We start from the raw sequence: 9,466 nt of genomic DNA on the forward strand, positions 1-9,466 counted from the left end.
TGATTGTTGTCGAAATTCCACAATGAATAATTCCTAAGATTCCACTTTGGATTAAAAATAGATAGTGTATTTGAAAAAGTCTAATTTTTTTTTTTAAGAATTGAATTTTTTTCTTTGTTTTGGAATATAAACAATACATAGATTTAAACTCTCTTCAGAATTCTAACTCTCATTTTCAAGTAAAAAATTCAAGTCTGATTTACAAATCCATTCTCATGAGATTTGTATTTAAAGGTAAAATATTTAAATTAATCATTCTATAATTTGATATTTCAAGTATACTATTTTTCTTTCACCTTTTCCCTTCCTTCTTTCCTCTTTCCTTTTCTTTGAGCCATCTTCATTCTTCATCCTTTACTTTTTCTTTTCACATCTTCTCTCCACCATCATCTATTATTATATCACATATTCTCTCTTCTCTTTTCCTGTCTTTTTCTATTAAAAGTTTCTATAAGTAGTTTTTTTGTTAAAGGTAAAATAATAATGTTAAATATATTTTTTTTTCTTCCAAATCTAAGAACTAGCGTGAGAATTGAATTAAAAATCTATTCTCTAAAAAATTTAATTCAATTCTATCTTATTAAAGTTTTTAAATACATAGAGAGACTTCAATCATACATGATAAATAAGAATACGTTTGGTTCTAAAAATAGAATAAAAAATAACACTGAGAATAAAATATAAATGATAGAGACATAAAAATTAATATTTGTGTATTTTGTTAATGATAAACTAAATATAAAAAAAAAAATTTAAAGTCTAATTTATTCTATTTTTTATATAAATTTTTTAAAAAATATATAATAATAAAAAATATAATTGTTGAACCATGCAATGCATGAGGCGTATGGCTTTGATTTTGCTATGTATTTTTTAACTATGGATTCTTTAAATTCATCAACTTCAAAAGCAAATTAAAATTTGAATGAAATAATATTATTTGTACACCAAAATCAGCTATTAAAGTTAGTTATTAGTATAAAATATATGTTAAAATATAAATATATATTAAAAATAAATTAAACCACATATGTATTTATACATAAATATATTGGTGGTTGATTTTAGTATACAAATAATATTTTTTATTTAAAGAGTAGTTGGAGCAAGAGATGAAGTGGATAGGTGGGTTGCAAGTGGTGAAGATTTTGGCTCTATAAATAGCTATTGAAGCTGCCATTGAAGAGCATCAAACACACAACACATCAGAAGTAATTAAAGCAAGCTAATATTTTGTGGAGTCTCATGTCAATGTGTCAGTGAGATATTTTGTAGTAAGGGTAATATTGTAGATTATATAATATAAAATTAGAGTGTTGTGAGAAATATATGCTGAATTTTAGGTAGATTATCCAAAACTTATTAGTTATTACAAATTATAATAGAAAATGTCTATTGTCATTACACTATATAATTATCATTAAATATTATGGATATTTTTAGGGCTCATTTTTTTGGATATAATAACTCTGTGTGTGTTGTGCGTCATTATAGAGAATAGGAGTGTTTGACATGAATGTGGGGTAGCTTTTTTTTTTTAAATAATGAGATGAAAAAATTGGACTATCTGATTTTTTTGTTAAAAAAATTATACACACAAATCGAACGCTCCGATTTGTGTCGGAGGAAAATTTTAAATTTTAGTGTATCTAATCGGACCATCTAATTTTAATATGAATTTAATTTTTTTATTTCGGGACAATCAAATCGGACCGTCCGATTTGATTATTATATATTTTATTTTAATGCATCAATACAAATCGGTCGGTCTGATTTGTTTGCAGATCTCCTTTCTTTTTTCTTCTTCTTCTTCTTTCAGTTCCTCCACCAAGATCTATCTCTATCATTTCGTATGAGTTAAAAAAAATTGACAATGAAATTCATATTCATGTGAGTGAGAAAAATGGATGATAGAGTCCTATTAAAAGTATATTATTTTGGTAAAATTTTTCTAAAGGAGTAAATTTTATTTATGAAAATTCGTTAGATATTGTTATTCCATTCACAATTTCATTTGAAGAACTAAAAAGTGTGATTTGTGAGAAGATAGATTCTGAAATGTCAAAGAAAAATATCATGTATTTTATATAGGTATCATATACCGGTATTTGGTGGATTCGTTCAATTTCAAACCAAATATATAACTGATGAAGCGAGTATGCAAGAGATATTTTCAATGTACATTGAAAGTCGCGCTCAGATGTCGTTCATTGAATTGTATATTGAATTCGAACCATCTGAAGCCGACCAAAATATTGAACGGGAAGATTACAATAGTGATAGTGAAGAAGAGTTTAAAAGTAATAACGAAGTTGTTGGTCCAGACGGAGACAAAGATCAAGGTGACGGAACTATGGAGGCAAATGTGACAGACGTGATAAATGCACTAGCAAACGGACATCCGTTTGAGGAGCCATCTTTCATGCGAGTTTTGGATTTGGAAGCTATGCATGCTCCGGAGTTTCCGGAACATATGAATACAGGTACGTAATTGCCTATATATTTATACGAAGGATTAGAATTTTTTAATAATTTATATTGATTGAGAGACCAAATAGTTACGTGACTTATGAAAATATACTTAATTATCATTTGTTTATGTGTTTATTTAGGTAAATTTAAGATAATAATTTTTTTAGTTAGTTAATGATTTAGTTAAAATATTAATTAGTATTTATTTATGTGTTTATGTTTTTATTTGGTTAAAATTGAGATAATAACTTGATGTAAAGTTTATTGGATATGTCTAAAATGAGCACAACAATTATGTGCTTATTGAATGTGCCACATTTATATAGACCGTTAGATTTTATTAGATGAAAATCAAAGACTAATATAAAAGAAGAATATTGATGAATTCTAATAAATACAGAATATTCTAGTATATAAATAAATACTTTAAATGACAATACTTTAATACACAATACTTTAAATAGTAACAAAATCTTTTATTCTTAATAATTAAATATAAAACATATAAATACAAAAAAATATGAATATTCTTTATTCATTAAGATTAATTATCATGTGAAATTTTTTATAATATTAAAAATTATATTAAAATAATATTTTAAACTGTAACATAAAAATATAAAATATTAAAATTTTATTTTATATTACTTGATAAATAATTAAATTATTATATTCAAAATTTATTAACTAACTATTTTTGTTAAAAATATTATAATATAATATAATTTTTCATCAAAATATTTTAAAAATATAATTTATTTAAAATATTATATATAATACATGAAAATATTAATTTTTCATTTTTATTTTTTAGAAAAATAAAATAAATAATATAATTCTAAATACATGTCTAGTACATTATATACTTACTTATGTTAGTAAGACCTAAACTAATCAAACTTACACAATTAAAAATATTAAAACTGTAAATAAAATCAGGCTATTGCAGAAATATAATCACATAAATACATTGTTTCCTTTTATACCTTTCTTAAAATAATATGTATACTATATATTATCTAAATTAAAATGTAGATCAGTTATCATATGTAATTACACCTATATATATATATATATATATATATGGATTTGTCTAAAAAAATTAGAAAAAATAAATTATATTATTTATTTAGTTTTTTCAAAAAATTTAAAAAAACTAAAAAAATATATATTTTCATGTATTATATATAATTTTTTATTATACCTTTCTTAAAATAATATGTATACTATATATTATCTAAATTAAAATGTAGATCAGTTATCATATGTAATTACACCTATATATATATATATATGGATTTGTCTAAAAAAATTAGAAAAAATAAATTATATTATTTATTTAGTTTTTTCAAAAAATTTAAAAAAACTAAAACAATATATATTTTCATGTATTATATATAATTTTTTAAATAAATTTTATTTTTATAAATATTTTGATAAAAAATTATATTATATAATAATATATTTAACAAAGTAATTAGTCAATAAATTTTAGATATAAGAATCTAATTATTTGTCAAGTAATATAAAATATTATTTTAGTATAATTTATTAATATTATAATTTTTTTTGCATAATAATTAATCAAAATGTATATATTTTTTAATATATTTTTTTATATTTATCTATTTTATATTCTTTTTGGAACAAAAAATTTTTACCTTTATATAATGAAATATATAATAATCTTCTTAATATATATATATTATTTTTTTATATATTAAATAATTATAATAATATAATAAGATTAAAATAAGCTAACATATTAAAATTGTTACATTAAAACTAAAAAATTATATATTTTAATCTTGAATTTAACAAAATATATTTGTAATAAATTATATATGATAAAAAATATTTTGTAAAAGAAATTTGTACACCAATCAATATATATATATATATATATATATATATAAAGTTGGGTCGACTTAGAGAATAAAAAATTTAACTAAAAAAATAATTTTTTTTTAAAATAATTAAATTAAAAAGGATTTTATTATAAATATATAATTATAAATATTATATATGAAACTATAAATGTTAAATTTAAAAAATAATTTTAAATTATTATCTACTTAATATTACTACAAAATTAATATTAATAAAAAAGATTAGAAAAACTATGAGGTGACATATATATTAGAGAGTTTAAAGAATAAAAGAATATATACCAATTTTATATCAGTCACTATTACGTACAAACATATATATATATATATATATATATATATATATATATATATATATATTCAGTTTTTTAAATAATAATTTTTAAAAAAGAATATTTTTATGTATTGTATATAATATTTTAAATAAACTATATTTTGACAAATATTTGATAAAAAATTATATTATATAATAATATTTTTAACCAAAGTAGTTATTGAATATAATAATCTAATTATTTATCAAGTAATATAAAATAAAATTTAATTATTTTATATTTTTATGTTGTAGTTTAAAATATTATTTTAATTTAATTTTTTAATATTATAAAAAAAATTTTGCATAAAAATTAATTTTAATAAATAAAAAATATTTTTTGTATTTATATATTTATATTTTTAATTACGTAAATTTGATTAGTTTAGATCTTACTAATATAAGTAAATATATAATGTGATAGACATGTATTTAAAATTATATTATTTATTCTATTTGTCTTAAAAAAATAAAAAATAAAAAAGTTAATATTTTCATATATTATATATAATATTTTAAATAAATTATATTTTTAAAATATTTTGATGAAAAATTATATTATATAATAATATTTTTAACAAAAGTATTTAGTTACTAAATTTTGAATATAATAATTTAATTATTTATCAAATAATATAAGATAATATTTTAATTATTTTATATTTTTATGTTACAGTTTAAAATATTACTTTAATATAATATTTTAATATTATAAAAATATTTTGCATAATAATTAATCTTAATTAATAAAGAATATTCATATTTTTTGTATTTATATATTTTATATTTAATTATTAAGAATAAAAGATTTTATTGCCATTTAAAGTATTGTGTATTAAAGTATTATCATTTAAAATATTTATTTATATACTAGAATATTCTGTATTTATTAGAATCCATCAATGTTCTTCTTTTATATTAGTCTTTGATTTTCATTTAATAAAATCTAATGGTCTATATAAATGTGGCTCATCCAATAAGCACATAATTGTTGTGCTCATTTTAGACATACCCAAGTTTATTTATATTAATATTGATGTAGTGAGTATTGATTTTTTACATTGAAACACGTCGTGGGTTTTGGCTATTAATAATTTCTCGACCACCCTCACTCCTACTAGAGTCTCCAGATACTAACCCTCCAGAAGTATCTGAGGAAGTGCGGCATGGATGCCTCGCGTCCAAAGAATATCTACCTGTCATCATATCAGGCTGATGGCTAGATTGTGATTGGCCTGGATCTGCAGTCATGAATCCAAGTAACTGGCTAAATGAAATTCCGTCTCTTGTATCAAATTGTGGAGTACTCTAATACTGCTGATGTAATAGGTATGACGGAGTAAATTGTGTTTGAGGTACATATGGGATCAAAGACTGTGGTTGTTCTTGTGGAGGTGGAGGTAGCGGTGGTTATGGCTCCTGCTCTTGATTGTCATCATCCCTAACTGGATTACCCTCATCATTTTCTTGCACCACAAGATCCAACAAGTTCAAGTAGTTGTCATATTTTGAACGATACCAATACACGTAAATCTCTAAGGGATGCTGTGGAGACATGGGAAGCTCAGTAGGAACGTGATTATATCTGTTTGTCCGCTGCATCACCCAAAATGAATGAGTCGTGGCTGTGGTCCCATCAAGATTTTTAAGACCTGTTAGGACTTCCCCGTGTGCCTTGTCTAGACTCCGTTCTTGATGAGAAACTCCCCTGAATGAAACCAAACTGTCGACTAAACCTATCGGTTGCATGTCACTCAATGCATTTAAATGATACCAATGGTACCGTAACACTCCACACAACTGAGTGCATGTAGATGTTTGCAGGAATTATGTCTGGTTCAATGCGATCAACACCATAGGCCATTAGGCCTCCCATACAAACTGCACACAATAAAAGAAACAGATGATTACAAGCCAAATAATAATAATACTAAACCCGAAACAAATACTTCTTTGATGAAAACATACTTGACCTTCCTGAAGATCATCCAATGACTTCCTAAAGTGAGCAAGACTAAGATATCTATAGCGTCAGTCTCCACGCTCCCACTTACGCCACCTAATATGATTTATTTTATTAACACAATTGGATTCTAAATATGAAGATACGATGTAAGTCGATAATGTTACCTGTTTGCAAGCGGAAAACTGCGGGGTTCCCTAGGAACTGGCGCAATATATGATAGACGGATCTAAGCCCACGCTAGCAGAAGTGTTAGTGCACCATCGATTTTCTTGCAGTCAAAACAAGATGCCTTGCATAGCGCCCTGTACAGGTGTGTTAGGCATGTTGATCCCCAACTATACTGTCCGATACTGACAAAATCACGAAGCAAAGGCAGAAACTTCCAGTGCACAGCTGCTCCAAACTTGTCTCCAAACAAGATTGTACTAAATAACAACATAATGTGGCGCTTCATGTACCTCTAAATACTGTTTTCGTCAATCAACTCTAAACGTTCTTTTAAATTCCGAAGCCACGTCAATTTTATGAAGCTTCCTCTACGGTCTGACTTTCTCGGTGCAATACCAAATTGGTGCAAACACTCAGCCTCTAAAGCTTCGTGACTATTCATAGTCACTCCTGTCACTGAAAGACTGTTTGTTGGAAGACCAAGAATAACAGTTGCATCTTCTAGTGTCACATCACACTCACCAACCGAAAAGTGAAATGTGTGTGTGTCTGGGTGCTATCTCTCGACTAAAGCATTTACAAGTGCTTTCTGACATTGACGTATTCTAATTTAAAAAATATGATAAAAATCAATAAACTGTAAATGCTCCTCCACATTATGATTGTACCGATTCGAAAACAATAGATGGTTACATGTCAAATTTTGTAAACTCTATAAAAACATAACAAATTATTAGTCAAATCATTAATAATTACTCATTTACTATTAAAAATTAATAATTTTTTAATAATAATAACTAATTTATTAAACTAATACTAAATTTACTATTAATTAGCTAATTTAGTAACTAGCATGCATACATACAACTAACGTACCAATGATTTAGCTATCATTATTAAAAATTTTCCAAATTTAACTACATAAAATATATTAATTAAATATCTAACAATAATAATTAATTATTGAAAATACCAAAAAAAATTAATTTTACTAAATCTAATTTACTAAACTCCAAAATAATAATAATAATTTAACTTCTAAATTTTATTAATAATACTAGAAATTATTTCGAATAGTTTTTAATTTTTAAAAATTATGATATTATTATTCATATTAAATATTTTAGTCAACTATTTCCTAAATTTTTATTGAATTGTTTTTTACATAATTATTTTTTTATTTATTCATAAATAATTTACCGGATAATAATTTCTATTTCACTAATAATAAATACTAACTTATTACAATTAATAATAATTAATAAATAAATCTAATTTTTATTTAACTAATAATGTTCCACTTTATTAAAACCTCAACTACAATAATACAATTATGCCAATTAAATATCTAATAATAAATAAATAATTTTTACCGGAACAAAAATATATTATTTTACAAAACTTAATTATTAATCATAATTTCCAAAATTATTACAAAAAATTATACAATAACTCTAATAATAATAATTAATTATAATTCCTCAAAATTGTTACAAAAAATTCTAAACATATATTTTTTATTAATCAATCATATTAATCTAATTCAAATATTATCATTGATTAAAATGTTCACTAACTAAATTTAAATATATATATTTTTAACTATTATTTGAACATATATTTCTAAATTTCTAACAATAATAATAATTCTGTAACATATATTCTTAAATTTCTAACAATAATAATAATAATAATTCTGTAACATATATCATTTAAACATATATTCCTAAATTTCTAACAATAATAATAATAATTCTGAAATATAAAAAATTTTATAAAACAAACTTACATAATCAAAATGACAGAGATAATTGATAATATAAAATTCAGGATGATTAACATCTTTATATTTTTGTTTTTTTGGCATTGTAATTTTTTTAATTGAAGAAGAAGTTAAAACGATGATGAAGAAGAAGAGGAAAGAAAATGTTGGCCAGTTGGATTCAAGAAAGGGACTTCGAAGAAAGAGAGTGAGTTCAGAAAATGGGGCATGTTAGTATAAGGAACACCTCGCTGGAGCATAACGCATGCACGACACGTGGTTGAGAGGACGCAAATTAGACGGTTCGATTTATGCCTCTTAAATTAGACCGTCCGATTACCTATTTTTAAATCGATTCGGATGATTTCTTTAATTTTGATACTATATTTGCATAAAATATTTATGCACTTCATAACTGCGTCCTACACTATTTTTTCTTCATATCTAAATTAAAAAGTGTATTTTTAGAGTTTGGCGTGTGGTTTTTTTTTTTTTTTTTTCATTTCAGAGTTTTTCGCGTTAAATGGACGGTATTATATATATGTACTTATGTATTTTACTATTCACTATACGGTACAGTACTGTTGATATGTAGGATTGCTATTAGCCTATATAGTTACTGGTTATTTGTACGGTATTACAAGAGGCGCACAATTTTATTTTTTGTATTTACCGATTATACTCTGCATCAATTTTAGTGTGTTTCTGCTTATGCTCATAGTTTTAATATGCTAGAAGTGTGTCCGATTATCCCTAACAATAATTATGAACAATAGAAAAGAAATTAAAAAATAATTGTCTTTTATTATATTTTTGTGGTTTTTTTTGGTTAAATAAAATATAAAATATATTAATTCATGTATCTATGTCTATGTCTATTCTATCAAAAAAGACAT

This window comes from Arachis hypogaea, chromosome 14 (assembly GCF_003086295.3).
Source record: "Arachis hypogaea cultivar Tifrunner chromosome 14, arahy.Tifrunner.gnm2.J5K5, whole genome shotgun sequence".
NCBI classification, from domain to species: domain Eukaryota; kingdom Viridiplantae; phylum Streptophyta; class Magnoliopsida; order Fabales; family Fabaceae; genus Arachis; species Arachis hypogaea.